Source organism: Cryptomeria japonica, chromosome 1 (assembly GCF_030272615.1).
Source record: "Cryptomeria japonica chromosome 1, Sugi_1.0, whole genome shotgun sequence".
Lineage (NCBI taxonomy): Eukaryota > Viridiplantae > Streptophyta > Pinopsida > Cupressales > Cupressaceae > Cryptomeria > Cryptomeria japonica.
The window spans coordinates 248,912,821-248,920,078 of NC_081405.1; positions in this window are offsets into that span (position 1 = coordinate 248,912,821).

Sequence of the window (7,258 nt, forward strand, 5' to 3'; positions counted from 1 at the left end):
CCGGATCACCAACCTCAATCAAAATATCATGCAAACCTCTACAAATGGGAATGAACCATCTACAAACACCATACCAGAAATCCTTTAATCTGCATCACCTCATCTGCAATACACAGGATAAACCAACTCATCCAACCAAACTACAACACTAAAATACATGTAAGAATGTGTTCAGAAAAATTTCCTGTAATCTCCACATATGTTGACATCAATGACAACATAAGAGCCAATTTCCAACATCTATAGGTACTACATAAGGGTTTAAAAAAGACCATGTTTCTAACTTAGAAAGAACAATTTTGATGGATTTAGAAAAGAGAGTGGAGGAGAAGTGGACAGAGGAGTTATTAGATAGGTGTGAAGATGCACACACCTAATTGAAAGATAGTGTAGGTGTGTTTAAGAAGACTATGGATGATTTAGTGGTCATGTACCAGATTTGTCATCAATGGCTAGTACCCAATAATGACATCAAAGATCAAATAGACATTGTAGAAGCATAGATTGTATAAATTTTAGGTGCAAAATATTTATAAAAAGATGTGGGTAGCAATTGTAGAGTTCAATTGTCAAATGCATACTTAAAGATAAATATAGTAAAGAATAGAAGGGAGACAATAAAGAAATGATTTGGTTTCCTAAGAGATGGTAGTTGAACAAAAGAGCAATAGTGTGGTAAAATTGTTTGAAGAATCCCAGTTTTGAGATAGATTAATAATATTTTTGGTTGGTTGTAAAGAGCCAGAGGATCTTTTGTTGAAAATTGTATCAATGTGTATTATTGGTCTCTACAAGAGAAGAATGGAAAACTACCTAGTCACAACTTAAGCTTATTTATTGAGGCATTGTGCCACAAACTTTGCAAAGTGCATAAGATATTTGTAGTAAGATAATTTTTGTATTGTATATATGCAGATGTGTAGATAGTATTTTGGAGTGTAGTTTTGGTTGTATTTCATTTTTGAGGAGTTTCTATAGATATAGAGAGTTATGTTGAAGTTTGGTAGTTTATGTTTAGGACATACCCTTTGTCCTTGATGTCAAAGGGGGAGTAATTTTGGAGTTGGCACAAGTGTTGCCTCAATGAAAAAGGTGGACGCTATTGTAAATATGATTTCTAGTTGTCATTGATGTCAAGCTTGTTGATCTGGATTTGTAACTTATTTATATCTTTTGTCCAAATGTGATATGGAGTAGTGCAATAACAATGGATTAATTCAATGGTCATCCAGATGGTTGGTGACAGATTGTAATCACTTTATATGGTATATCAAGTTCTACTATAGCTTTTATGAAGTTTTCGGGATGATCTTAGTGATCTGCAGTTGGTGTTGGCTAAGTTTAATTGTTTCAGTGAATAGTCTATTAGAGTTCGTTTAGTTTTTGGTTCGCACTATGGAACATATGTTTAATCAATTCTTATGGTTGCACTTTGATGTTGGTGGATAAAAATGCATGATATATTATAGTTTATTTATTTTTATTTGGTCTTAGTTGGAGTTATGTTAATCTGAGTTAAGGTATGTATAGTGATAGAGTAGTAGTGTATAGGAATGCATTGCATTCCTCTACCTTCAGGTATTTTAGTCATGTGGTTTCATGATTTTTTTTTATGTCATGTGATCCTATGTTGAACATCCACAAGTATTTTTGGTGGTATACATTGTAATTTAAGAAAGTTTTGCTGATGTTCCTTAACTATTTTATCATTTGAAGTTGACATATGATGTTTTGCTTTGTGTGGTAGTTTGTGAAACTATAGGAATTGATGTGGGAATGTTATGAAGGTTTTCCAACATGGTGTTGTTCCTCATACATTGTATTTTTCCTTTCACATTACATTGAGTATTGTTTCTTAGGATAAATGTTTTCATCCTACATTTCACAACTAATTAGGACAACTTAATTTATATTTATTTGGTTGTGTGTGATATAAAAGGAATGAATTCATTTTGTAGAAGGATGTATGAGTTGTGTGAAGTTTATGTGAAGTTGTGAAAAGGTTCATAGATATAGTAGAGAATTAATGAAGGTATATTAAGATATGTATTAACAATGGACTATAATTAACATATCAGAGGATGTTGCTCATAGCAATTTAATCATTGTGATACAATAATCTCATCTGTTTTGTATCATGTCCCAAAGAAGTGATATTCAATGCTCACAAGTTTTTTATATATCATAACTTGAGGTTGTGTTCCTTAGACTTGCAAGTCCACATCAGGGGTAGTGAGCTTCTTTTCCTTGAGCCTAAACATTGTAACCTATTTTTCATATAGTGGGATCATCATTGTTTTTCTCTCATTGGGTATTTCACATAAAACCTTGGTGTTTATGTGTTATTTCTTTTCAATTTTTTAGTTCTTTATTCTTTCACATGTGGTTAATGGAATGAATGATAATTTTTTGTCCATTTAGAGGAATTGATTATGTGTTGCATTTTTATTTTGTCATTGATGTCAACACTAGTTGTTTTGGATGCTTTACCGACACCCTTCTGGTCCCAGTAGGTTGTTTGGTTTACGGTTGGATTGGATCCGACATGATCTGGTATGCTCCGATATGTTTGGGTTATGGAATTGGCTTATTCAAGTTCATGTTCAATCAATTGGTTTTGGTCTGGTGATCGGATGCTATATGGCTTACTGGCAACCTTGGTTTGTGGTTCCAGTGAGGGTTTCACCAACAGAGTTTTATTGAAGGTCTTTTATGATATGCATAAGTGGTGTTGGTGCAGCTTCTAGTAGAGATGCAAGATACTGATGGTGATCATGTTTGATACTTGGCAGATTGGGATCATTTCTTTAGTGTGTGTGGACCTATATTGGGTCCCAGTTTATCTAGGTTATGGATCGACTTAATGTAACATGTGAATTGGACCTCTCAATGTGTTTCTGGGATGTCTTATGGGTCGAATATTATTTGTTTGGTCTTAGGATGAAATATTTTGTAATTATGTAATTGGTTTATTATCTTATGGCCGACCTTATTGTTTAGGTCGTGGGTATGTATATATATGATGTAAGATCTCATTGTCGATCATATCATGGGAATGGGATATGTGAGGATGTAAGGAGCGAATAATGTAATAATCATTTAGGAAGAGGATTTGGTTGATCATTGGAGATCGAGTTGGGTTTATATAAGAGGATTTTGTCCTTCAGTATTGAGCTTAACTAGAACTATACTCAGGCATAGGAGATGTTATCTTTGCAGTTCATTCCTTCTTTCGGATTGTAGTCTGGACATTTATGTAGTTAGTGAGACTCCTTTTGTGATGAGTAGTGTGCTCTAGGTTGTTGGCCTCCCTAAAAGTGTAGGCCCATGAATTGTAATTCACATACTTACTGCAGAAGTATTATCTGACTGTGGGTAGGCTTCCCACCATGGTTTTTGCCTTTACCAAGTTTTCCACGTATAAATCTTAGTGTCATGTGGATGGATTTATTCTTTGATTATTGCTTATGCTTAATTGGTTTATCTTCTATTTTGGTATTTGGTTTATGCATTCTGGTATTGATCTTTTGGGTGCCAGTATTAAATTTTTAATTTCTTAAGGTTACAGTAATCTGGTGACAATTGATTCACCCCCTCCTCTTAGTTTTCGTCATGTTATTTGAACTATCTAACAATTGGTATCAAATCTCTGGTCCTCTCTGCAAAAGCTTAACCACTTGAGGAAGATCCTAGGGCGACTAATAGTTCAAGTTCATCTAGTTCATTTGGAGCTATCTTCCAGACACATATTCCTAGGCTTGATGGAACAAATTACAACATGGAAGATTCAAATGGAGACTCATTTGAAATGTCTTGGAAAGGAGATTTGGGAGATCATAGAGAATGGTGTTACACCTCATAATCTACCTTCTGGAAACCCTCCTCTGATAAACTTGGATAAGGAGCTTGAGAATGATTGTAGAGAAAGAGAAGCCCTCTTGTGTGAACTTTCTGATCAACAAATAATAGGATTAGCTGACAAATCATTTGCAAAGGCTATATGGGATAAGTTGGAGACTCTTAATGAAGGTGACCCTACTATGAATATTTCTAAACTTAATGGTTACCGGGTGACATATGAAAACTTGAAGATGGAAGAAGATGAAAGGATTACTATATTCATGGAAAGGGTAAATGAGATTGTTATGGGAATTCAATGTTGTGGTGGAACTTTGAGTGAAGATGAAATAGTTTCTAAAGTTCTAAGAGCTTTACCACCAGCTTACAAGATGAATGCTATTGCTATTAATGAATTGAGAACAATGGCTAATACTTCTGTCAACAAAAATACCTTGGTTGGGAAATTATCTTCTTCTGAGCTTGAAGAATTTGGACCTTCTGGAGCTGTGAAGTCTAAACCTTCTTTTCATGCATCTACATCGTCAACTAGCAAGCTAGATTGGAAAGCTTTATATGCAAAGGAATTGGATGATATGAATAGAGAAGATGATGATTTTGAGCAGCTTGAAGCCCTATTTGCTGGAAGAGTGCCTAAAGGACTAGTAGGGAGTAATTATGAAGGAAAAAAATCTTTTAAATGTTGTGCATGTAATAAGATAGGTCATTTTTCATCTAGATGTCCTAAAAGGAATTCAAGATTTTAAGAGAGAGCTAGAAGATCTTTTAAGCCTAACCCTAGATATCGAACAAGTATAAGTACAAGAAAAATAAAGATAAATCATGCTACATAGTGGATGAGGAAGGTGTGACTGATTCTGATGATGAACCAACACCTGACTCTTCTATTGGTACCGACAATGGAAAGGAATGGGTATTCTTGGCTATCAAGGAATATGTTTGTGCACTAGAAGAGAATGTACCCGAAGACAAGGAAATTGCTATTAAAATTGAAGACAAGAATGAATGGGTAGTTGATAGTGGATGTTCACGTCATATGACTCGAGATAAAATGATGTTTTTAGTTTGGTTAGATTTGGAGATGACAAAGCATGAATGATCAAGGGAAAATGAACTATATCATTGGATAGTAAGCATAATACTGATAATGTTTATTTTGTTGAAGGTTTGAGGCATAATATTTTGAGTGTAGTAAAATTGGTAGATAAGGGATTTCAATTATAGTTCAAGGATGGAAAATGCAAAATCATTAATAGATCTGGTTTGGAGATTGCAACCAGTACACAAAAAAAAGGTAATATATTATTGGCATTCTACACTCTATGAGAATGGTTGATGTTGTCATTCATGGAAACCAACCGGTAATAGGTTGAACAGGTACACCAACAACAGAGACATCATCTACCGGCACTGATAGACACATTCACCGATATCCAGATTACACCAACAATGAAGTATACCAGAACTTAGGCCGACATGAGACACAATTTTGTTTATGTGAATTGTATTGTAAATATAATTAATTATTTGTAATCCGACATGATGTATTGTAAAGACTCACATATGTATGAGATCTGATAGATCATTTTGTACAAGGATAGGTGATTATTATTATTGGTATATGTAAGATAATAAATTTTTTTTGTTAAGGTATCCGACTGAGCTTAAATCAGTACTGAACCAAGCATTAGAGATGCTATTTTGAGCAGTACATTGTATTAGATTTAATTATCCATTTTGTAGTCAATGAGACTCTTCTATTAAGCAGTGAGCTCTAGGCTGTTAGCCTTCCTACATGTGTAGGCCCATGTTGTAAGTAATATTTATTCATATTGGTTAGTGAGTAAATATTGTGGGTCACAAATCCCACCAAGGTTTTTCCCACACTTGGTTTCCTCGCCAAAATATCTTGTATTATGGTGTGCATTTATGCTGTCTCTGTTATTTCTCTTTACTACACTATTTCTTGTTTATCAATACATTAATTTAAGTTGCAAAGTTATAAATAAGTTCAAATATTCCACTAATCGGTTAGACACTGATTCAGCCCCCTCTCGGTGCCTTTGGGACTGTCATTGCATCTAACATACATTTCATTTGAATTTCGGTGAGAAGACATGTTTAATTGCACAAATTGATGAGAGTTGGCTATGGCATAAAAGGCTATGTCAGGTGAATTTTGATTGCATTGTAAAGATTAGTTCAACTAAGGCAGTTAGAGATGTACCTAAGATTGTGAAGCCCTATAATTTGACATGTAAAGAATTTCAAATGGGAAAACAGGTTAGAGCCTCTTGTAAGAGTATACAAGATAAATCTAATGATGTTCTTGATCTTATTCATACTGATTTGTGTGGCCCTGCTAGAGTTAAAGTTTTCAAGGTGATAGATATTTTATGCTAATCATTGACGATTATTCTAGAATGATGTGGGTTGCTTTTCTAAGGGAGAAATCTGAGGCTTTTGAAAAGTTAAAAATATTTAAGGATAAAGTGGAAACTGAGACAGGATTGAAGATTAAATGTTTGAGGTCAGATCATGGTGGATAATTCACATCCGGTGAGTTTAACAAATTTTGTGAGAGACATGGTATTAGGAGACAATTTTCTACTCCCTGGACACCTCAGTAGAATGGAGTTGTGGAAAGGAAGAACAATACTATCTTGGATGTTGCTAGAACAATGATGATGGAAGCTATTCTACCTCATATCTACTAGAGAGAAGCAATGAGCACACCAATATATACATTCAACAGAATACATAGCAAAGGAGAAACCGGTAAGATACCTTATGAATTATTATTTGGCAATACACCTACAGTTAAGTATTAAAGAATTTTTGGTAGTAAATATTATATCAAAAGAGATCATATCATTGGAAAATTTGATCCTATATGTGATGAAGGCATATTTATTGGTTATTATAATGAAAGAAAAGAATATAGATGTTATAACAAGAGATTGTAGAGAATTGTGGAGAGTCCTACTGTCAAGGTGGACGAGCTAAATAGAAATCAAATAAGAGTTTATGAGCAAGAACTGGCAGTGGAAATTATCATAACTAAACCGATAACACCTTTACTGAAACATAATGTTGAACTAGTTACTTCGACAGTATTAGAAAATTCAATAGTAATTGAAGAAACAGGAAGAGGAACAAAGAATCAGAAGACTCCTAGGTATGTGAGATTGAATCATTCAGTTTATTAGGTCATTGGGGATAAGAACAATGCAGTGATGACAAGAAGAAGACTGGCAACTAATGAGGTATGTTTAATTTCTCAATTTGAACCGGTATCAGTAATTGAAGCAAGTAAAAATCAATGTTGGTTGAAAGCTATGGAAGAAGAATTAGATTTGATAGAGAAGAAGAACACCTATATTTTAGTTCCCTGGCCTAA